At 46.6% G+C, this 24702-nt stretch overlaps 1 protein-coding gene across 3 annotated transcripts in view; it reads right to left on the bottom strand.

Annotated features, from left to right (window-relative positions):
- Positions 1 to 24259, bottom strand: part of PHYHIP (phytanoyl-CoA 2-hydroxylase interacting protein) — a 335593-nt gene extending 311334 nt beyond the window's left edge. The window contains exon 1 of one of the 3 annotated variants that reach the window (XM_085633782.1): positions 24098 to 24259. The gene's annotated coding sequence lies outside the window, so the exon portion shown is untranslated. Of the gene's footprint in view, positions 1 to 23013; positions 23061 to 23486; positions 23628 to 24097 lie in introns of those variants that run through there. The other 2 variants (XM_085633784.1, XM_085633785.1) reach the window with 2 other exon arrangements.
- Between the last annotated feature and the right edge of the window lie 443 nt (positions 24260 to 24702).

Genomic DNA, 24702 nt, shown 5'->3' with positions numbered 1-24702 from the left:
GGGCCACCACAGCATCACTCAGGGTCACCACAGCATCACTCAACGCCACCACAGCATAACTCAGGGCCAGCACAGCATCACTCAACAACACCACAGCATCACTCAGTGCTTCTTACACTTTTTTTATTACAACTTCTCAGCATGCTGCACTGCAGCCACACTTCTCTACAGCACAGCTTAGAAACATTGGCAAACTCAATAGCTCTATTGAAACACTTATAAGGCCCCCCCAATGCATAGCCAATAAGTCTCGCCTTTGGGACATTAGAAGTGTTTAGTTATCCAGCTCAATATCCTTGATTAAACAACATCAAGTGTTGCATGGCTAAACACTTATAAGGTCCCAAAAGCGAGACCTATTGGCTATGCCAATGCTTGTTGTTACTGGGGGCGGTTTTACAGCAGTGCTGCTATATCGGCCCGAGTAACAAAAGCAGTAGGGGGTGGGGTGGTCCATCAAAAAGAGTTTAACAAACTGCTCATGGCTCAAAACGCTTCAGTGAGGCTGTAGAAAAGCGCAGAGAAAGGATCCCCTGGCTTAATCCAGTCACTTCGTCATCTGAAGAAGGAGGACAGGATACAAAATGAAAGGCTGCTGCTTTATACACAAGAGTGTAAACAACAGTGCCCGTCAACATTTGGAACAATTTATTCAGAAATTGCACAACATTAGAGCTCTTAATCTTCAGGTACTGGTCTACTTTCCACCATTGCTTAGTTTGAGACGGTGGTTGCAGGGGGCCACAGCCACTCATATTTGGGGACCCACATATATTTTTCCTCATCAGACTATCATCCACTGCAAGAGAGAGAAAAACTGAAAATGGGACAGGGCAGGATGAAAAAACAGTGACAAAGGGAGAAAGCAAGGATGGCAAAGCACCTCAAAAAATTAGATAAAGACACAGACAGAGTCTGGGAGTGGATTCAGGAGGTGTGCATTGGAATCTGGACTACAGAGCCTTGGGATTCAGCACCCTGACCTTCAAGGGCCTCTGAGCAAAACCTTAGGAAACAGTACTAATTATTTTACAAATTAAGCACTGGTTACTACTTGTATATTTGTTTGTAAGGATGTTGCCTAACAGCTAGAGCGGTCGACCTCGAAGCTAAGGAACTGGGTTCCAATCTCAGCAGGTTCGCTCAACATCCTGTGATTCTGAGCACATCACTTAATCTCCCTGTGCCTAGCAAAATGAATGTGTCCATCTCTAACGCATCTGGTGCTCATGTAAAGTGCTCTCATACCTTCTGGTCAAGTTTACGCTAAATAAAACTAAAAAAATATATATATATATTTATAAATATATATATATATATATATATATATATATATATATATATATATATATATATATATATGAAGAAAGGAGTTGCCCCTAGTTGAACCGCACTCTCAGGAGGCATGTAGAGATCAAGGGAAGTCCCAGCAACACACCGCGTCTCAGCCGTTCCCTGACGCGTTTCAAGCAGACGCTCTTTATCAAAGGTTGTAGGCTGTACCCCTGGCTCACCAACAATGACTCGACCAGTATATTCCCTCTTTTATTTCTTTTATTTGATTATGCTCAGGTGTAGAATTTCAGCGGCATTATGGGACTGGAAGTTCAAAGTAAAACCCATGTGGGCTGTTGGTGAATTAGGCATCGCAAAGTTCACTGCAAATCCCGGCGTGGAGCCCAGGTACCTCCCTCAGTGCCAACAATCGTCCTCCTGCTCCGTTACCCTGTCAAAGACAGCGGCGGACCCGCCTTTCCTTCGGCGGTGGTGTCAGTTCCCGACCGGGCAGGCCGTATTAATGAGAAGAAAGGAGTTGCCCCTAGTTGAACCGCACTCTCAGGAGGCATGTAAAGATCAAGGGAAGTCCCAGCAACACACCGCGTCTCAGCCGTTCCCTGACGCGTTTCAAGCAGACGCTCTTTATCAAAGGTTGTAGGCTGTACCCCTGGCTCACCAACAATGACTCGACCAGTATATTCCCTCTTTTATTTCTTTTATTTGATTATGCTCAGGTGTAGAATTTCAGCGGCATTATGGGACTGGAAGTTCAAAGTAAAACCCATGTGGGCTGTTGGTGAATTAGGCATCGCAAAGTTCACTGCAAATCCCGGCGTGGAGCCCAGGTACCTCCCTCAGTGCCAACAATCGTCCTCCTGCTCCGTTACCCTGTCAAAGACAGCGGCGGACCCGCCTTTCCTTCGGCGGTGGTGTCAGTTCCCGACCGGGCAGGCCGTATTAATGAGAAGAAAGGAGTTGCCCCTAGTTGAACCGCACTCTCAGGAGGCATGTAAAGATCAAGGGAAGTCCCAGCAACACACCGCGTCTCAGCCGTTCCCTGACGCGTTTCAAGCAGACGCTCTTTATCAAAGGTTGTAGGCTGTACCCCTGGCTCACCAACAATGACTCGACCAGTATATTCCCTCTTTTATTTCTTTTATTTGATTATGCTCAGGTGTAGAATTTCAGCGGCATTATGGGACTGGAAGTTCAAAGTAAAACCCATGTGGGCTGTTGGTGAATTAGGCATCGCAAAGTTCACTGCAAATCCCGGCGTGGAGCCCAGGTACCTCCCTCAGTGCCAACAATCGTCCTCCTGCTCCGTTACCCTGTCAAAGACAGCGGCAGACCCGCCTTTCCTTCGGCGGTGGTGTCAGTTCCCGACCGGGCAGGCCGTATTAATGAGAAGAAAGGAGTTGCCCCTAGTTGAACCGCACTCTCAGGAGGCATGTAAAGATCAAGGGAAGTCCCAGCAACACACCGCGTCTCAGCCGTTCCCTGACGCGTTTCAAGCAGACGCTCTTTATCAAAGGTTGTAGGCTGTACCCCTGGCTCACCAACAATGACTCGACCAGTATATTCCCTCTTTTATTTGATTATGCTCAGGTGTAGAATTTCAGCGGCATTATGGGACTGGAAGTTCAAAGTAAAACCCATGTGGGCTGTTGGTGAATTAGGCATCGCAAAGTTCACTGCAAATCCCGGCGTGGAGCCCAGGTACCTCCCTCAGTGCCAACAATCGTCCTCCTGCTCCGTTACCCTGTCAAAGACAGCGGCGGACCCGCCTTTCCTTCGGCGGTGGTGTCAGTTCCCGACCGGGCAGGCCGTATTAATGAGAAGAAAGGAGTTGCCCCTAGTTGAACCGCACTCTCAGGAGGCATGTAAAGATCAAGGGAAGTCCCAGCAACACACCGCGTCTCAGCCGTTCCCTGACGCGTTTCAAGCAGACGCTCTTTATCAAAGGTTGTAGGCTGTACCCCTGGCTCACCAACAATGACTCGACCAGTATATTCCCTCTTTTATTTCTTTTATTTGATTATGCTCAGGTGTAGAATTTCAGCGGCATTATGGGACTGGAAGTTCAAAGTAAAACCCATGTGGGCTGTTGGTGAATTAGGCATCGCAAAGTTCACTGCAAATCCCGGCGTGGAGCCCAGGTACCTCCCTCAGTGCCAACAATCGTCCTCCTGCTCCGTTACCCTGTCAAAGACAGCGGCGGACCCGCCTTTCCTTCGGCGGTGGTGTCAGTTCCCGACCGGTGGTTTGTAGAGCTGAACCCCTTGATGCGCTGGTGGTTTGTAGAGCTGAACCCCTTGATGCGCTGGTGGTTTGTAGAGCTGAACCCCTTGATGAAGAGCGTCTGCTCGAAACGCGTCGGGGACGCGCTGGACTCACGCTGGTGGTTTGTAGAGCTGAACCCCTTGATGAAGAGCGTCTGCTCGAAACGCGTCGGGGACGCGCTGGACTCTCGCTGGTGGTTTGTAGAGCTGAACCCCTTGATGAAGAGCGTCTGCTCGAAACGCGTCGGGGACTCGCTGGACTCACGCTGGTGGTTTGTAGAGCTGAACCCCTTGATGAAGAGCGTCTGCTCGAAACGCGTCGGGGACGCGCTGGACTCTCCCTACTCCCCCTGAATCCATGCTTACCTCCTGTGTGTGCGGCTCATCTGGGGGCACCCTCTTTCTTCTCATATATATATATATATATATATTGTCTCAACAATGGCCTGAAAGCATTTCGACGTCGCACTCCCAGCAGAAGTAACCTCACAGGCAATTACAAACGGAAAACCTTTCTTTGCATGTTAGGGAAGAATTATTAATTGCCAACGCGTTTCGAGGCAGGCAGCCTCTTCTTCTTAGGCAGCTCTGAAAAAGTGGTACAAAGTTCCTCATTAAATGCATTCTATTGGTCCTGCCCCCAGTGGACCGCACTGCATTGTGTTCCTTTAGTAGTGCTTGCAGGGACTTGTAGTCCGGAGGATTCAATTAATCACCCTCAGTGGGTTCTGCGCCAACATTTAAATTCTTTAGGCTTTTCAATATTTAGAAATCCTCCAGTGGGCCCCACAATGCTAGAAAGGTTAAATTGATTTCCACTTCGCTGTGCTGCTCGCAAAATCGGCATAGTTCTGTTTTGCGCAGCCTCTCACCTTCCAGAGATGGTGCGACCTCGCACGGCAGGGCAGCTGTGATTATTAATTGTCTCAACAATGGCCCGAAAGCATTTCGACGTCGCACTCCCAGCAGAAGTAACCTCACAGGCAATTACAAACGGAAAACCTTTCTTTGCATGTTAGGGAAGAATTATTAATTGCCAACGCGTTTCGAGGCAGGCAGCCTCTTCTTCTTGGGCAGCTCTGAAAATGTGATACAAAGTTCCTCATTAAATGCATTCTATTGGTCCTGCCCCCAGTGGGCCGCATTGCATTGTGCTCCTTTAGTAGTGCTTGCAGGGACTTGTAGTCCGGAGGATTCAATTAATCACCCTCAGTGGGTTCTGCGCCAACATTTAAATTCTTTAGGCTTTTCAATATTTAGAAACCCTCCAGTGGGCCCCACAATGCTAGAAAGGTTAAATTGATTTCCACTTCGCTGTGCTGCTCGCAAAATCGGCATAGTTCTGTTTTGCGCAGCCTCTCACCTTCCAGAGATGGTGCGACCTCGCACGGCAGGGCAGCCGTGATTATTAATTGTCTCAACAATGGCCCGAAAGCATTTCGACGTCGCACTCCCAGCAGAAGTAACCTCACAGGCAATTACAAACGGAAAACCTTTCTTTGCATGTTAGGGAAGAATTATTAATTGCCAACACGTTTCGAGGCAGGCAGCCTCTTCTTCTTGGGCAGCTCTGAAAATGTGGTACAAAGTTCCTCATTAAATGCATTCTATTGGTCCTGCCCCCAGTGGGCCGCATTGCATTGTGTTCCTTTAGTAGTGCTTGCAGGGACTTGTAGTCCGGAGGATTCAATTAATCACCCTCAGTGGGTTCTGCGCCAACATTTAAATTCTTTAGGCTTTTCAATATTTAGAAACCCTCCAGTGGGCCCCACAATGCTAGAAAGGTTAAATTGATTTCCACTTCGCTGTGCTGCTCGCAAAATCGGCATAGTTCTGTTTTGCGCAGCCTCTCACCTTCCAGAGATGGTGCGACCTCGCACGGCAGGGCAGCCGTGATTATTAATTGTCTCAACAATGGCCCGAAAGCATTTCGACGTCGCACTCCCAGCAGAAGTAACCTCACAGGCAATTACAAACGGAAAACCTTTCTTTGCATGTTAGGGAAGAATTATTAATTGCCAACGCGTTTCGAGGCAGGCAGCCTCTTCTTCTTGGGCAGCTCTGAAAATGTGGAACAAAGTTCCTCATTAAATGCATTCTATTGGTCCTGCCCCCAGTGGGCCGCATTGCATTGTGTTCCTTTAGTAGTGCTTGCAGGGACTTGTAGTCCGGAGGATTCAATTAATCACCCTCAGTGGGTTGTGCGCCAACATTTAAATTCTTTAGGCTTTTCAATATTTAGAAACCCTCCAGTGGGCCCCACAATGCTAGAAAGGTTAAATTGATTTCCACTTCGCTGTGCTGCTCGCAAAATCGGCATAGTTCTGTTTTGCGCAGCCTCTCACCTTCCAGAGATGGTGCGACCTCGCACGGCAGGGCAGCCGTGATTATTAATTGTCTCAACAGTGGCCCGAAAGCATTTCGACGTCGCACTCCCAGCAGAAGTAACCTCACAGGCAATTACAAACGGAAAACCTTTCTTTGCATGTTAGGGAAGAATTATTAATTGCCAACGCGTTTCGAGGCAGGCAGCCTCTTCTTCTTGGGCAGCTCTGAAAATGTGGTACAAAGTTCCTCATTAAATGCATTCTATTGGTCCTGCCCCCAGTGGGCCGCATTGCATTGTGTTCCTTTAGTAGTGCTTGCAGGGACTTGTAGTCCGGAGGATTCAATTAATCACCCTCAGTGGGTTCTGCGCCAACATTTAAATTCTTTAGGCTTTTCAATATTTAGAAACCCTCCAGTGGGCCCCACAATGCTAGAAAGGTTAAATTGATTTCCACTTCGCTGTGCTGCTCGCAAAATCGGCATAGTTCTGTTTTGCGCAGCCTCTCACCTTCCAGAGATGGTGCGACCTCGCACGGCAGGGCAGCCGTGATTATTAATTGTCTCAACAATGGCCCGAAAGCATTTCGACGTCGCACTCCCAGCAGAAGTAACCTCACAGGCAATTACAAACGGAAAACCTTTCTTTGCATGTTAGGGAAGAATTATTTATTGCCAACGCGTTTCGAGGCAGGCAGCCTCTTCTTCTTGGGCAGCTCTGAAAATGTGGTACAAAGTTCCTCATTAAATGCATTCTATTGGTCCTGCCCCCAGTGGGCCGCATTGCATTGTGTTCCTTTAGTAGTGCTTGCAGGGACTTGTAGTCCGGAGGATTCAATTAATCACCCTCAGTGGGTTCTGCGCCAACATTTAAATTCTTTAGGCTTTTCAATATTTAGAAACCCTCCAGTGGGCCCCACAATGCTAGAAAGATTAAATTGATTTCCACTTCGCTGTGCTGCTCGCAAAATCGGCATAGTTCTGTTTTGCGCAGCCTCTCACCTTCCAGAGATGGTGCGACCTCGCACGGCAGGACCAATAGAATGCATTTAATGAGGAACTTTGTACCACATTTTCAGAGCTGCCCAAGAAGAAGAGGCTGCCTGCCTCGAAACGCGTTGGCAATAAATAATTCTTCCCTAACATGCAAAGAAAGGTTTTCCGTTTGTAATTGCCTGTGAGGTTACTTCTGCTGGGAGTGCGACGTCGAAATGCTTTCGGGCCATTGTTGAGACAATTAATAATCACGGCTGCCCTGCCGTGCGAGGTCGCACCATCTCTGGAAGGTGAGAGGCTGCGCAAAACAGAACTATGCCGATTTTGCGAGCAGCACAGCGAAGTGGAAATCAATTTAACCTTTCTAGCATTGTGGGGCCCACTGGAGGGTTTCTAAATATATGAAAAGCCTAAAGAATTTAAATGTTGGCGCAGAACCCACTGAGGGTGATTAATTGAATCCTCCAGACTACAAGTCCCTGCAAGCACTACTAAAGGAACACAATGCAATGCGGCCCACTGGGGGCAGGACCAATAGAATGCATTTAATGAGGAACTTTGTACCACATTTTCAGAGCTGCCCAAGAAGAAGAGGCTGCCTGCCTCGAAACGCGTTGGCAATAAATAATTCTTCCCTAACATGCAAAGAAAGGTTTTCCGTTTGTAATTGCCTGTGAGGTTACTTCTGCTGGGAGTGCGATGTCGAAATGCTTTCGGGCCATTGTTGAGACAATTAATAATCACGGCTGCCCTGCCGTGCGAGGTCGCACCATCTCTGGAAGGTGAGAGGCTGCGCAAAACAGAACTATGCCGATTTTGCGAGCAGCACAGCGAAGTGAAAATCAATTTAACCTTTCTAGCATTGTGGGGCCCACTGGAGGGTTTCTAAATATATGAAAAGCCTAAAGAATTTAAATGTTGGCGCAGAACCCACTGAGGGTGATTAATTGAATCCTCCGGACTACAAGTCCCTGCAAGCACTACTAAAGGAACACAATGCAATGCGGCCCACTGGGGGCAGGACCAATAGAATGCATTTAATGAGGAACTTTGTACCACATTTTCAGAGCTGCCCAAGAAGAAGAGGCTGCCTGCCTCGAAACGCGTTGGCAATAAATAATTCTTCCCTAACATGCAAAGAAAGGTTTTCCGTTTGTAATTGCCTGTGAGGTTACTTCTGCTAGGAGTGCGACGTCGAAATGCTTTCGGGCCATTGTTGAGACAATTAATAATCACGGCTGCCCTGCCGTGCGAGGTCGCACCATCTCTGGAAGGTGAGAGGCTGCGCAAAACAGAACTATGCCGATTTTGCGAGCAGCACAGCGAAGTGGAAATCAATTTAACCTTTCTAGCATTGTGGGGCCCACTGGAGGGTTTCTAAATATATGAAAAGCCTAAAGAATTTAAATGTTGGCGCAGAACCCACTGAGGGTGATTAATTGAATCCTCCGGACTACAAGTCCCTGCAAGCACTACTAAAGGAACACAATGCAATGCGGCCCACTGGGGGCAGGACCAATAGAATGCATTTAATGAGGAACTTTGTACCACATTTTCAGAGCTGCCCAAGAAGAAGAGGCTGCCTGCCTCGAAACGCGTTGGCAATAAATAATTCTTCCCTAACATGCAAAGAAAGGTTTTCCGTTTGTAATTGCCTGTGAGGTTACTTCTGCTGGGACTGCGACGTCGAAATGCTTTCGGGCCATTGTTGAGACAATTAATAATCACGGCTGCCCTGCCGTGCGAGGTCGCACCATCTCTGGAAGGTGAGAGGCTGCGCAAAACAGAACTATGCCGATTTTGCGAGCAGCACAGCGAAGTGGAAATCAATTTAACCTTTCTAGCATTGTGGGGCCCACTGGAGGGTTTCTAAATATATGAAAAGCCTAAAGAATTTAAATGTTGGCGCAGAACCCACTGAGGGTGATTAATTGAATCCTCAGGACTACAAGTCCCTGCAAGCACTACTAAAGGAACACAATGCAATGCGGCCCACTGGGGGCAGGACCAATAGAATGCATTTAATGAGGAACTTTGTACCACATTTTCAGAGCTGCCCAAGAAGAAGAGGCTGCCTGCCTCGAAACGCGTTGGCAATAAATAATTCTTCCCTAACATGCAAAGAAAGGTTTTCAGTTTGTATTTGCCTGTGAGGTTACTTCTGCTGGGAGTGCGACGTCGAAATGCTTTCGGGCCATTGTTGAGACAATTAATAATCACGGCTGCCCTGCCGTGCGAGGTCGCACCATCTCTGGAAGGTGAGAGGCTGCGCAAAACAGAACTATGCCGATTTTGAGAGCAGCACAGCGAAGTGGAAATCAATTTAACCTTTCTAGCATTGTGGGGCCCACTGGAGGGTTTCTAAATATATGAAAAGCCTAAAGAATTTAAATGTTGGCGCAGAACCCACTGAGGGTGATTAATTGAATCCTCCGGACTACAAGTCCCTGCAAGCACTACTAAAGGAACACAATGCAATGCGGCCCACTGGGGGCAGGACCAATAGAATGCATTTAATGAGGAACTTTGTACCACATTTTCAGAGCTGCCCAAGAAGAAGAGGCTGCCTGCCTCGAAACGCGTTGGCAATAAATAATTCTTCCCTAACATGCAAAGAAAGGCTTTCCGTTTGTAATTGCCTGTGAGGTTACTTCTGCTGGGAGTGCGACGTCGAAATGCTTTCGGGCCATTGTTGAGACAATTAATAATCACGGCTGCCCTGCCGTGCGAGGTCGCACCATCTCTGGAAGGTGAGAGGCTGCGCAAAACAGAACTATGCCGATTTTGCGAGCAGCACAGCGAAGTGGAAATCAATTTAACCTTTCTAGCATTGTGGGGCCCACTGGAGGGTTTCTAAATATATGAAAAGCCTAAAGAATTTAAATGTTGGCGCAGAACCCACTGAGGGTGATTAATTGAATCCTCCGGACTACAAGTCCCTGCAAGCACTACTAAAGGAACACAATGCAATGCGGCCCACTGGGGGCAGGACCAATAGAATGCATTTAATGAGGAACTTTGTACCACATTTTCAGAGCTGCCCAAGAAGAAGAGGCTGCCTGCCTCGAAACGCGTTGGCAATAAATAATTCTTCCCTAACATGCAAAGAAAGGTTTTCAGTTTGTATTTGCCTGTGAGGTTACTTCTGCTGGGAGTGCGACGTCGAAATGCTTTCGGGCCATTGTTGAGACAATTAATAATCACGGCTGCCCTGCCGTGCGAGGTCGCACCATCTCTGGAAGGTGAGAGGCTGCGCAAAACAGAACTATGCCGATTTTGCGAGCAGCACAGCGAAGTGGAAATCAATTTAACCTTTCTAGCATTGTGGGGCCCACTGGAGGGTTTCTAAATATATGAAAAGCCTAAAGAATTTAAATGTTGGCGCAGAACCCACTGAGGGTGATTAATTGAATCCTCCGGACTACAAGTCCCTGCAAGCACTACTAAAGGAACACAATGCAATGCGGCCCACTGGGGGCAGGACCAATAGAATGCATTTAATGAGGAACTTTGTACCACATTTTCAGAGCTGCCCAAGAAGAAGAGGCTGCCTGCCTCGAAACGCGTTGGCAATAAATAATTCTTCCCTAACATGCAAAGAAAGGTTTTCCGTTTGTAATTGCCTGTGAGGTTACTTCTGCTGGGAGTGCGACGTCGAAATGCTTTCGGGCCATTGTTGAGACAATTAATAATCACGGCTGCCCTGCCGTGCGAGGTCGCACCATCTCTGGAAGGTGAGAGGCTGCGCAAAACAGAACTATGCCGATTTTGCGAGCAGCACAGCGAAGTGGAAATCAATTTAACCTTTCTAGCATTGTGGGGCCCACTGGAGGGTTTCTAAATATATGAAAAGCCTAAAGAATTTAAATGTTGGCGCAGAACCCACTGAGGGTGATTAATTGAATCCTCCGGACTACAAGTCCCTGCAAGCACTACTAAAGGAACACAATGCAATGCGGCCCACTGGGGGCAGGACCAATAGAATGCATTTAATGAGGAACTTTGTACCACATTTTCAGAGCTGCCCAAGAAGAAGAGGCTGCCTGCCTCGAAACGCGTTGGCAATAAATAATTCTTCCCTAACATGCAAAGAAAGGTTTTCCGTTTGTAATTGCCTGTGAGGTTACTTCTGCTGGGAGTGCGACGTCGAAATGCTTTCGGGCCATTGTTGAGACAATTAATAATCACGGCTGCCCTGCCGTGCGAGGTCGCACCATCTCTGGAAGGTGAGAGGCTGCGCAAAACAGAACTATGCCGATTTTGCGAGCAGCACAGCGAAGTGGAAATCAATTTAACCTTTCTAGCATTGTGGGGCCCACTGGAGGGTTTCTAAATATATGAAAAGCCTAAAGAATTTAAATGTTGGCGCAGAACCCACTGAGGGTGATTAATTGAATCCTCAGGACTACAAGTCCCTGCAAGCACTACTAAAGGAACACAATGCAATGCGGCCCACTGGGGGCAGGATCAATAGAATGCATTTAATGAGGAACTTTGTACCACATTTTCAGAGCTGCCCAAGAAGAAGAGGCTGCCTGCCTCGAAACGCGTTGGCAATAAATAATTCTTCCCTAACATGCAAAGAAAGGTTTTCAGTTTGTATTTGCCTGTGAGGTTACTTCTGCTGGGAGTGCGACGTCGAAATGCTTTCGGGCCATTGTTGAGACAATTAATAATCACGGCTGCCCTGCCGTGCGAGGTCGCACCATCTCTGGAAGGTGAGAGGCTGCGCAAAACAGAACTATGCCGATTTTGCGAGCAGCACAGCGAAGTGGAAATCAATTTAACCTTTCTAGCATTGTGGGGCCCACTGGAGGGTTTCTAAATATATGAAAAGCCTAAAGAATTTAAATGTTGGCGCAGAACCCACTGAGGGTGATTAATTGAATCCTCCGGACTACAAGTCCCTGCAAGCACTACTAAAGGAACACAATGCAATGCGGCCCACTGGGGGCAGGACCAATAGAATGCATTTAATGAGGAACTTTGTACCACATTTTTAGAGCTGCCCAAGAAGAAGAGGCTGCCTGCCTCGAAACGCGTTGGCAATAAATAATTCTTCCCTAACATGCAAAGAAAGGTTTTCCGTTTGTAATTGCCTGTGAGGTTACTTCTGCTGGGAGTGCAACGTCGAAATGCTTTCGGGCCATTGTTGAGACAATTAATAATCACGGCTGCCCTGCCGTGCGAGGTCGCACCATCTCTGGAAGGTGAGAGGCTGCGCAAAACAGAACTATGCCGATTTTGCGAGCAGCACAGCGAAGTGGAAATCAATTTAACCTTTCTAGCATTGTGGGGCCCACTGGAGGGTTTCTAAATATATGAAAAGCCTAAAGAATTTAAATGTTGGCGCAGAACCCACTGAGGGTGATTAATTGAATCCTCCGGACTACAAGTCCCTGCAAGCACTACTAAAGGAACACAATGCAATGCGGCCCACTGGGGGCAGGACCAATAGAATGCATTTAATGAGGAACTTTGTACCACATTTTCAGAGCTGCCCAAGAAGAAGAGGCTGCCTGCCTCGAAACGCGTTGGCAATAAATAATTCTTCCCTAACATGCAAAGAAAGGTTTTCCGTTTGTAATTGCCTGTGAGGTTACTTCTGCTGGGAGTGCGACGTCGAAATGCTTTCGGGCCATTGTTGAGACAATTAATAATCACGGCTGCCCTGCCGTGCGAGGTCGCACCATCTCTGGAAGGTGAGAGGCTGCGCAAAACAGAACTATGCCGATTTTGCGAGCAGCACAGCGAAGTGGAAATCAATTTAACCTTTCTAGCATTGTGGGGCCCACTGGAGGGTTTCTAAATATATGAAAAGCCTAAAGAATTTAAATGTTGGCGCAGAACCCACTGAGGGTGATTAATTGAATCCTCCGGACTACAAGTCCCTGCAAGCACTACTAAAGGAACACAATGCAATGCGGCCCACTGGGGGCAGGACCAATAGAATGCATTTAATGAGGAACTTTGTACCACATTTTCAGAGCTGCCCAAGAAGAAGAGGCTGCCTGCCTCGAAACGCGTTGGCAATAAATAATTCTTCCCTAACATGCAAAGAAAGGTTTTCCGTTTGTAATTGCCTGTGAGGTTACTTCTGCTGGGAGTGCGACGTCGAAATGCTTTCGGGCCATTGTTGAGACAATTAATAATCACGGCTGCCCTGCCGTGCGAGGTCGCAACATCTCTGGAAGGTGAGAGGCTGCGCAAAACAGAACTATGCCGATTTTGCGAGCAGCACAGCGAAGTGGAAATCAATTTAACCTTTCTAGCATTGTGGGGCCCACTGGAGGGTTTCTAAATATATGAAAAGCCTAAAGAATTTAAATGTTGGCGCAGAACCCACTGAGGGTGATTAATTGAATCCTCCGGACTACAAGTCCCTGCAAGCACTACTAAAGGAACACAATGCAATGCGGCCCACTGGGGGCAGGACCAATAGAATGCATTTAATGAGGAACTTTGTACCACATTTTCAGAGCTGCCCAAGAAGAAGAGGCTGCCTGCCTCGAAACGCGTTGGCAATAAATAATTCTTCCCTAACATGCAAAGAAAGGTTTTCCGTTTGTAATTGCCTGTGAGGTTACTTCTGCTGGGAGTGCGACGTCGAAATGCTTTCGGGCCATTGTTGAGACAATTAATAATCACGGCTGCCCTGCCGTGCGAGGTCGCACCATCTCTGGAAGGTGAGAGGCTGCGCAAAACAGAACTATGCCGATTTTGCGAGCAGCACATCGAAGTGGAAATCAATTTAACCTTTCTAGCATTGTGGGGCCCACTGGAGGGTTTCTAAATATATGAAAAGCCTAAAGAATTTAAATGTTGGCGCAGAACCCACTGAGGGTGATTAATTGAATCCTCCGGACTACAAGTCCCTGCAAGCACTACTAAAGGAACACAATGCAATGCGGCCCACTGGGGGCAGGACCAATAGAATGCATTTAATGAGGAACTTTGTACCACATTTTCAGAGCTGACCAAGAAGAAGAGGCTGCCTGCCTCGAAACGCGTTGGCAATAAATAATTCTTCCCTAACATGCAAAGAAAGGTTTTCCGTTTGTAATTGCCTGTGAGGTTACTTCTGCTGGGAGTGCGACGTCGAAATGCTTTCGGGCCATTGTTGAGACAATATATATATATATATATACGCGCTCACTCCTCATCTTTTACAGACTTCGGAAAGCACTCAGCGGGAACCTCTGCAGTCTTTTAAATCCTTTATTTCATAGCAATCACGGAAAGTATGAAGAACATGACGCATTTCGGCAATGCCTTAGTCGAATGTTTTCATTAAGCGCGCCAGAAAGCGGCATACTTTACAATGCGTTACGTGAATCACATGACATGATGAAGCACGAAAATCAACAGAGGACTATTCCCTTTCAGTATACGGCGCCATATTGGAGTGTAGTTTTAAAACACTCGAATTTCAATTTAGGATAATTAAAAAGCATCACATATTTAATGCCTTCACCCTATATTTACAATTTAATTTCCTCATATTGAGAGAAACATCTGAAACCATATCGCCTTGTATCGGCTTTACCGCAACCTCAACTGAATATCTGTGATTACGCCGTGAATCGGCTACGGCTTCTACATAATTATATATCTTTTCAACAGTCCACTGATTCACAAAATGCAACAAGAATAAATATGAAAAGGATTGATTAAAATAAAGCGTATTGCTGACATCAATAATTACCAAAAACAGTACTTATAAAGCTCCAATCCATGTTTAGTCCCCAAGATGAACTGCCAATTCTTCCCCTACATTCATGCCATAGGGGTTCTTAGTTCCCAGGTCAATAATGTATCTCGATTCTAACCTGCGGAGTTGTCTAATTCTATCGCCACCCCTTATACTCATTGGAACATGATCCAACCCATAATAATGTAACAGCTCCCTGTTACTGTTATGTTTCTCAGAAAAATGTCTCGCAACGGGATAGGTGACATCCCCCTTTGCTATAGCCCGCATGTGCTCCAAAATTCGTATCTTAACACAATGAATGGTGCTACCAATATAGCGTAAGCCACAGGGGCATTCCAAGCAGTATACCACATAATTGGTATTGCATGTGAGAAATTTGTTAATGGGCCTTGGTTTCTTTAAGCCAGTTACCAAAAAAGAGAATGTCCTCTTACTTCCCACACAGGCCTTGCATTTTCCACAACGGAAAAAACCCTAAGGTCCCTTAGGGTTCCAGCTGTTTTTGGTTTGGTAAGTAGGTGACTCTGTACCAGACTATCCCTTAATGATCTGGCTTTCCTGAAAGTTATCAGGGGCGCAGAACGAATATCTGAGCCTATGATGTTGTCTGTTTTTAGAATATGCCAATTCTTTCTCAAGATCTTTCTTAATTCATTGTCATCACTTGAGAAAGTAGTCACCACCCTAAATTTATTTTCTCCTGTCTCATTCCTCTTTACCCTCTTTTTTCCGTTGTTTAATAGAGTATCTCTTGACATATTCCTAACCCTATGAAGGGTTATGTCTAAGAGTTCTTTGTTGTACCCTCTAACAACGAATCTGCTAGCACTCTCTTGAGCCGGTTTTTCAAAATCCTCCTCCCTAGTGCTATTACGTTTTAGTCGCATAAATTCCCCATAGGGGATACTTCTGACCAACCCAGGGAGATGATTACTTGCGGCATGCAATGTAGAATTGCCGGCCGTCGGTTTACGGTACAGGGACACAAACAATTGGTTATTATCCACTCTGATTTTAAGATCTAAAAAATTCACTGTTTCAGAGCTAACTTCCCCACTGAATTCCAAATTCACAACATTTCTGTTCAGGTTTCTGATAAAGTTGGCAGCTGATTCGAAAGACCCATCCCAAATTATGCATAGGTCGTCGATATACCGATACCATGAAATAACCTTGCTCATATCTATATCTCCAGGCACTTTGGACACCTTCTCCTCCCACCAGCCCACGAACAAGTTCGTGTAACTGGGGGGTGAAGCAGGTGCCCATCGCAGTACCTGACCTCTGGTGATAAAAATCCTCACCAAAAACAAAAATGTTGTTATTAAGACAGAACTCCGTAAATTGGAGAATCATTTTGTTGTGTTCCGTAAATTTCAATGGCTTTTTTTTAAAAAAAATGAGCCACAGCTTCCAAACCATGTTCATGCCTTATCCTGGTATATAGACTGGTGATGTCTAACACAATAAGTTTGTATCCCGGATCCCATTGCTGTTTTTCAATATGCATCAAAAAATCCTGTGAGTCTTTAATATACGCAGGTAAAGTCTTCACTAATGGAAAAAGGAATGAGTCAATGAAGATCGATAAATGTTCTGTTAACCCACCCTGGGAGGAAACAATAGGTCTCCCCTGAGGGTTATCCCTATTCTTGTGAATCTTGGGGATATGATAAAAAGTAGGCACTACTGGATTGAGACATCGAAGAAACAAATACTCTTCCATACTCAACATGGATTTGTCAAGCCATGATTTAATCATATTGTGATATCTTTTAATACTGTCCATATAAACATCTTTGGAAATTTTTTGATAACTTTCCTCAACCGACAGTTGGCTAAGAGCTTCTGTCCTGTAGTTCTCCCTGGTTTGTAAGACCACATTACCTCCTTTGTCCGAGGGTTTGCAAATTACTGTATAGTCCTTTCCCAGACTAACGATGGCCTCTCGTTGTTCTTTAGTTACATTTTGTTTCTTATTGGAACGTTTAAGTCTTTCTCTCAGAGCTAAAAGATCTTTATTCACAGCCTCCGCAAACACATCAATAGCGTCCGTGGGTAGCTGTGGTAGGAACTGTGAAGTCGGTTTAAACTTGCTCTCATTCTTCTCTTGGTCAAATCCCAGGCACAGTATTCTCTGCACTTGATCACATTCCTGGGTACTCTCATCCTGATCATCCATTTGGTTGTCCATCCGGAGTGATTCCATTGTTTCTAGGGTGGCCAGATCTTCCCCTGTTAATTGTAAATATAGGGTGAAGGCATTAAATATGTGATGCTTTTTAATTATCCTAAATTTACATTTGAGTGTTTTAAAACTACACTCCAATATGGCGCCGTATACTGAAAGGGAATAGTCCTCTGTTGATTTTCGTGCTTCATCAGGTCATGTGATTCACGTAACGCATTGTAAGGTATGCCGCTTTCTGGCGCGCTTAATGAAAACATTCGACTAAGGCATAGCCGAAACGCGTCATGTTCTTCATACTTTCCGTGATTGTTATGAAATAAAGGATTTAAAAGACTGCAGAGGTTCCCGCTGTGTGCTTTCCAAAGTCTGTAAAAGATGAGGAGTGAACGCGTATGTGTAAACGCGAATGCCCCTTTGCGTTAGAAGCACCCGTCCAGAGAGTGCGCTGTCCTGAGGTGCAGTTGAAGCGACGATATATATATATATTGAGATTTATACAGCACAACCCTAGCTACAAAGCAATTGAAAGCTGTGCCACGGTGGGGGCAAAGAACAGGAGCACATAGGAGTGGGACATGGGAGATGCCGCCTGCTGGACTTTGGGTCTGGGTCTATCATCTGGAAGGTTCCGGAGAAAAAGACATTGTTTAAAGAGGTTCTTAAGTTCCTTCTTGAAAAACTGGAGTGAAGCTTGCTTGGGTTGGTTGAGGAAGGAGTGCCAGAACCCAGGAATGTCCTCCGGTGTGAACAGTACTCCAGGGGGTGGAAACCTCATCTCCTTCAGTTCACCTCTCTCAGCTGTGGAATGACTTACCCAATCTCTGCTGCTTGAACCCTTGCGCTCCAAATTTAAATCTCACTTGAAAACGCATTATTTCTGCGTAATTGTTTACCCTTTCCTTACTTGAATAGGAGTTCAGTGCCTATCAACAAACATGGTACACAAATTAAATAACTTGTTTAATCACTAGATTGTGTTGACATGTGTTGCAAGACAAATACAACAAACAAGTGTGACAACTGGATGACAGGCTCTAAACTATATGAAAATGTCAAATACCCTTATGGCAACAACATACAACACGACACAACATCTAAGAACTTTGGCAGAATCTGACACCGCACAACAGTGTGTGACAAGGTTATGACAACATACGTCGATTCATGGCAGCATGTGACGACTGTCTGACTGCTCCTGGCCGTGTGTGACAGCAGCTGCCGTTTGCACGGTAACATTCCATACTTGCAAGACATGTAACTACCGTGTGACAGCATCTGACAACTTTCTGACAGCTAGAACTAGAGATGAGCAACAGACCACTGTGCAATGAATAGATGACACTGAAGATGATATGCCTACAAATGAAAATTACTTTATGCCTGTTAAAATGGTTTTATGATCATATACCTTGTTTATTTAAGCAAAGTAATACTCCCCACCCCCTCCTGAGTGTTCGCTTCTCGTTGCTCCCTCACAGGCCTTCCTCTTTCCGAAGTTTGTTCATTCCTCGTTCCCGCCCCACTCTTTCTCTTTTTGGTGCGTTAATTGAAGCCCCCAGATGCATCCCGTCAGCACAACCCGGGTGGTGTATTTTTATTTTTAACTTCATGGCAAAGGAGCTTTCATTACAGCCCTGTGTTTCTTTCCATGACATAGAGAGAAACACGGGGCTATAATCAAGGCTTGCATGCCATGCCATCTTCGTTTTACATAGAAACTAAAGCGGGACTGTATCGAGGGCTCCCCTGTCTTCATTGTAGTCCTGTTTGTTTTTTATAAAAAATTGAAAGTCGGGTGGCAAGGAAGCCTTCATTATAGTCCCACTTTTCTTTCTGTCATAGAAATTAAAGTGGAACTATAATGAGGGCCACTTTCCATCCAACCTTCATTTAACATAGAAACAAAAATAGTACTAATCTGAACGCATGGGAGCCTTTACTATAGCCCTGCTGTCATTTATTAAACTGCACCTTAACTGGATTTACTGTGCTAAAACGTGCATACACAGGCATTCACAGATGCATACTTATGCATGCCTGAGGCCGCATGACATTAAGTTTGTGCCTGTTGTGCACGTCCCCGGGGCACTTTGGTATTATAGAAGCGGGCGCAGACGCTTGTGCATCCCCTTCAGTAATACTGATAGCGCTGGCGCACTTAAAGTGCCAGCGCTACCATCAGGGGGCGTTTCTTCATTTTCATATGGGCATGCCCTTTGCAAATGAGGGAATTCCTTTGCCTCAGCGCCCACAGCAGATTACAGACACGGGTGCAGAGGCAAAGAAGCTAGGGGGCGCACTCACAGTGCTCCACCTAGCTGTGAGTGCAGCCCTTGAGAACAGCCCCCTGGAGGGGAAAAAGGGGGTCCTAAGGACCCCCCAGACATCCCCTTGCAGGCGGGTGCAGTCACTGACTGCACCCGCCTGCAAGGGGATTTCTAATTTCCTTTAAAAGTGCAGGCACATTACTGCCTGCATTGTGAAAGTACAGAGTGGCTTTAAGCAGCCGCTCCGTGTTTTCACATGATTGCACTGCCCTCAGGCCAAGGCGAGTTTGGAGCTGCCCTGAGGGCACAGCATTCACCATAATGGGGCACATTGTCATTGTTTGCGCCTGACAAGGTGTAATACGGGCCCTGGTTGGCATGCATTAGTACAATAAACCCAGACTTTCACTGCCTCGTCATGTGTAGTATGTGCTATATAAATACCTACTGACTTGGCCACAGCTTGTTGTATTTTAGCTTACTGGCAGGGTTGGATTGCTAAGGCGGACACTCGGGCAGTGGGTCGGTATCTGAGTTACAGCTGTGGGCTGCTTTTTTGGCTGTAGTAGTCGATTTGAGATCTGTCCTTACTGTTAAGCGGCCTAGTGGGGGCCTCAGCCGCCTTTCTGGAGGCCTGCAGATGGGCCTCTGTTAGCCCACTCTCCCAACTGGGCTGGAGGTGTCATTTCCAGTCCCCCATTAATATAAAAATCTGGGGGGCTGGCTAGAGGTATATTAATGTATGCAGGTTCAGCAGAGGCAGGTGGTCTGAGCAGAAGTGGCCTCATTGATATATTCAGGTGTGGTTCACCAGTGTGAACTAATCAAGGAGTGCTGGCAACCTTTGCATTATTTTCATCTCAGTGAAGCCAAGAAAACAAAAGTTAGGTTTCGGTATGTGCTTGAGAGATCTTTACAGCTAGGCGGACAGCCCCCTAGGTTAATTGCTCACTGCATGATTGTTTTCATCATCAAAAGCTCACAGGTTCAGTTCAGTCCCCCATAATGCCATGGTTATATCCATGTTCAAATGATGGATATTCTGAAGCTTTTTGGAAACATTTGTTTCTGCTGGGACTTTGATACTGCATCAGAAGGGCGAAAAGGAACATCTATTACTGCTCTCTCTCCAATTATGGCTTCCCTAAATGATGCTTTTTTCATGGCTTTCTGCTCACCTTCTAATGGTGAACTTGGGAACACCATCTGGATGCAATAACAGAAAACTCACAGTGAGCTACCCACACACTGCTCAGGCACAGGAATTGAGTTCATGTTTTAAACTACATCCATGATTACATGGATAATGCTTCTTGGAAATAATTAAGTTTTGCTTTTTTGGCCATTCCTCTTTTATAGAGTCTCCCTCCTTCTTGTCATACTATGGAAAATATTGAAGCAGTGTTTTGCGGAAAAGCGCAATACGCAAATGTGGCTCACTTTTTTTGGGGTGTGCCCGGGCCTATTTTTGTTCCCAATCCAAACCTGCTTACTGGTGCATTACTGATGAGTTAAGCAACAAAAGAATTTAATGTATTTATTAGTAATCATTTTGCTTTAAGTATTTCCATCCACTACCTTTTTGTTGTTTATTTTAGTTGCCCAAAGTAGCCTGGTTAAAATATTATTAAACCAAGAGGTGGGTCTTGTTGTGCTTAAGGAGAAGTCCAATGAAGACAAATCATAGTGCTTACTATATGCCATTCTGAAGACATTTGGTGTAACAGTTTGGGCTGATGTGTTTGTTTAAGGGTGTGAGCAGGCCTGATTAACATAGTGTTGGTGGTCCCTAGCTGCAAAGGCACACGCAAGATAAAACAATGGAATGGAATTTGTCCAGTGTAGTCACCAGTGGTTCAAATTGTATTCCATCCACTAGTTTATTACTCACTAGTTTCTGGCATAGTCAGTAGTGTGCATGTGAACTTTAGCTTAGACTATCGGTTTAAACTGTTGCACATTTTCTCCGCCAGGCATGCTTTTTGTCCTCCTCCCCATTTCCCTCCGTACCCTGTCTTCCACGTAGCTTACTTCTTCACTACATTCTTTTTCATCTCTCGCCTTCTCAATCTCCCTTCATGCTGCTTCCTTCTCAGTCTTCATCTCACTCTCCCTACCTGCATCTCCCTCCTTTCCCCTCCAGTTACTGCTCCCTCTCTCCTCCACGACTGTCCTCCCCCTCTTCCTCCTACCCCCGCCTTCTCTCTTCAAGTGTGTATGTCTCCCTACTTCTCTACCTTTTGCCCTCTTTCTCCCTCAGCCCAGTGGTCGAAGTGCACTTTAAAAAAGTATGGGAACTGAGGTGCTGAGAGCAGAGGGCAGGGCGAGTGAGCGTGGGGGCGTAGTGAAACGCATGGCTTAGAAAACAAAATATTCTGTAACTTTTTTGGGCCTTTCACCTTCATGTAACTACATATAAAATAACACACAGCTTAGAGAAAAACTAAATGCATATCCTCACAGTGCACATTATGAAACTTCTACTAGTTAATGCACTGCACCAGAGGGTCACAGAATTGAATCAGGGGCAGCTTCTCCATTGGAGCACAGGAGCGTTGCCCCACTGAAATGCCCCTGAGATGAAAAATAAATGGTAATTTGTTACCATTTTATTTTTCATTCCCCCTCCCGGACAGAGCATCAGGACGGGAAAGGAGCCACTGCTGGGTGACAGCAGCAGGGAGGAGGGTGGGCTGTGTATGCAGTGTTTAAAGTGCACGTCTTTTTTGGCCGACATTCTTCCGACGGCCAGCCTCCCATGCACACTTTCAACATCTCTATCCAAGCAGCCTTAAAACAGCTGGGTTAGAGCAAAGGCATACCTCCAGAGTGCTGTGGAGCACCGAGTGGTGCTGCGTCCTCCAATCAGGGTGCTGCTTGCATGCTGGTGATAGCAGCGCCCAGATTGGTCAAAGGAGTTTCCTAGTAGCGGGGCTGATGAAGCAACAAGGAAGTTCAGAGTGAGGAGGTCCTGTTGAGTAAGGCAAGTACTTTAAAAAAAAATGTATATATATGTGCGCACTCCGCCACCCACCCCATAGATGCCAGCCGCAACTGAATTGAATCCTAGTTGTTGCAGTGGAGAATAGTGACTTGTGTATGTTTAGTGCGAAAAAGGCCCAGTCTGTGACAGAAAGCACCATAAACAAGACATCATTAATTTAAACTTGCATTGCACACAGGCTAGGAAATGCACAAAAGGGTTTAAAATTAAAAAAGTGTTTCAAAAATATAGATTTTTTTAAAAACTGTACGTAGTGCAAATATTTTTAGAACTGTTTTAAAAGAATGCACTTCACAACTTACCTGGTAGCTCCCTTACAATGCCTCCCAAAAAAAAAAAAATGTGTGTCATCGGGAAGCTTCAAGTGATTCCATCAATTAAAGCAAACACCGACTTCCAAGTCCCCCTTACACTTGCAGATTGACTAGTTGCATTTCTTTCAGTGAAGCAGGCACCCTGGCAAGAAGGCTTGTTTAGTTATCTGCCTGCTCCTCCCTCGGCTTCACGACTCTCCTCCTTACTCTTCAGCTGAAGCATTTCAGTTCTGAGAATAAACCGTCCCGGGATGGTCATCTTTTCACAAAAAGTAGGGGACCTGTTTTTCGAAAATTGTAAAAGTATGGGCACGTCGTGGGGGAATACCTCCCCCTTCGACCACTGCCTCAGCCCCACACACCCTCTCTTTCTGTTGTTCTCTCCCTTTGCCAGCCCACATGCCTTCTTCCTGCCTCTTAGGTAGGCCTTAGTGAGCTCGCCGTTCACCCCCTTGGTCCCCAGCCCTTCACTTCAGGTATCTTTGTAGTTATATGGGGTGTTCTGACAGTGACTGAATATATGTTCTGTCAGTTCTAGCAACGACCCTGCTGATGGGTCGGAGATCGAGGGGCAGCGCGCGCACTGTGCATAACTGGTTTATGCAAATAACCTCTCTCGCGCTTTCTCTCTCTTTCTCTCCTTACCCCGTCCCCATCCTTCTCTCTGCTGCTTCTCTCCCGCGCTTCCCTCGGCCGACGCCCACCCCCGGCCTTCACAGCAGACTGTAATTAGCTTCCTCCCACACCTAATGAATCCTACGCCTTGACAGGACTCATCCACTGGTTGTCATGTGGCAAAGCCAGTGTGTGTGGGCTCGGTGCATGGCAGGGGCAGCTCCTGAGCAGATGGTACTGAAGGGCCGGGTGCCAACCACTGAGCCATCCTGGCGGTTGAAGGAATTAGAGGAACGCTCGCTTGGCGCGTGCCAACCTCTCCGCACACAGCACAGAAGTGGGACTCGCGGCTCCGGCAGAGTACCTCATCCCAGCCATAAAGCCACCCCCCCCTCCCCATTCCAGTTGTACAGTGGAAGAGCTGCAAGTGAACACAAACGCTGCCCTGTAACACGTCCCCTCTTTCCCAATGCTGCAAGCCATCTACTGGTTCCCCGATTCACCTCAGGTCTGTTGCGCAGCAGCTATTCCAGCGCGGATATTTATCAACACTGCTCTTCTTATCCACCTCAATTCTTCTGCGCAGCGTCATGACACTCAAGAGCTCTGCCACTGCTCCTCACTTCTGCGCCGCATCTCTCTGCTATTCCCTTACCCATCCCTCCGCCAGTGCTTCTAAGCCCTATTACGCAGCACCTATTTGATAGCCCAGGGTTCGTAACTATCTAATATGCTAGTACCCTTCAGTCCTGCCTGCAAACACCTCAGCCATTTCAGTACCGGGATCAATGGATGAACTCCCCTATCGGACCTCAGTCTTGACGTCCTGCGCGCCTTACTCCTGTACTGAGGCCATAAACGCGGCCACGCGTCAACAATCAACACCAACTACGTTCCTTTATCAGAACCCACGCGCGGCTCTCCCAGTGCACCACGCGCTGTTGGAAGATCTACGCACAGGTGTGCCATCAATTCCACTGTCAAGGATTACGCAATCGTGTTCACCCCAAGCCCCCCTGTTCCATCGAACAGGGTTAAACGTCGAAGCATGAAGGGGGTGAAGGGGAGGGGGTCCAGCCAGCATCCCACGCCTGCTCCGCCCACCCGCACTCACCTGCCGGGATCCCTCCGCCGTGGTATTGCAGAACAGCCACACCTGGACCCCGCGGCTAAAGCAGAGTGAAATCACAGAGCAGCGATATTATCAGAGGCAAATTCCTCCCGGAGGGAAAGAGGGGAGGGAGAGAGACGACGAGAGGAGTGGGAGGGAAGGAGAACAAGGAAAAAGGGAGCGAATCAGAGTGATAAAGGAGTGGGACGAAAGGGATGAGGGGAAGAGGATGGAGCAAAGTGAAGGCGGGAGGTAGTTGATACACGACGGACGACGAGGATGGAAAATAAGAAAAGTGTAGAATACCGAAGGAGAACGAAACGACCTCAAGGACCAGGAGCCCACAAAAGTGACATTTTAGGGTTGTGGACCGAAATGTAGTGTTGTAGTTGAAAAATAATAACTTTGGATGTGAGACTTGAGCCATGAGAGGCAGTAACGGATGTCACGGCTGAACAACGTGTTGCCCCGAAGGCAGGTCATTCAGTGGCGTAGCAAGGAGGTCTGGGCACTAACGCAGGTCAACCCCATCGACCTGCCCACCCTCTGGTTAAGTACTGAACATACTGTCAAAAGTGCTGTGCAGAGGGCCTCTCAGAGACCAGTGG

This window comes from Triturus cristatus, chromosome 11 (assembly GCF_964204655.1).
Source record: "Triturus cristatus chromosome 11, aTriCri1.1, whole genome shotgun sequence".
Lineage (NCBI taxonomy): Eukaryota > Metazoa > Chordata > Amphibia > Caudata > Salamandridae > Triturus > Triturus cristatus.
The sequence above is the reverse complement of the archived record's forward strand: the minus strand, read 5'-3'. Positions and strand labels throughout refer to the sequence as shown.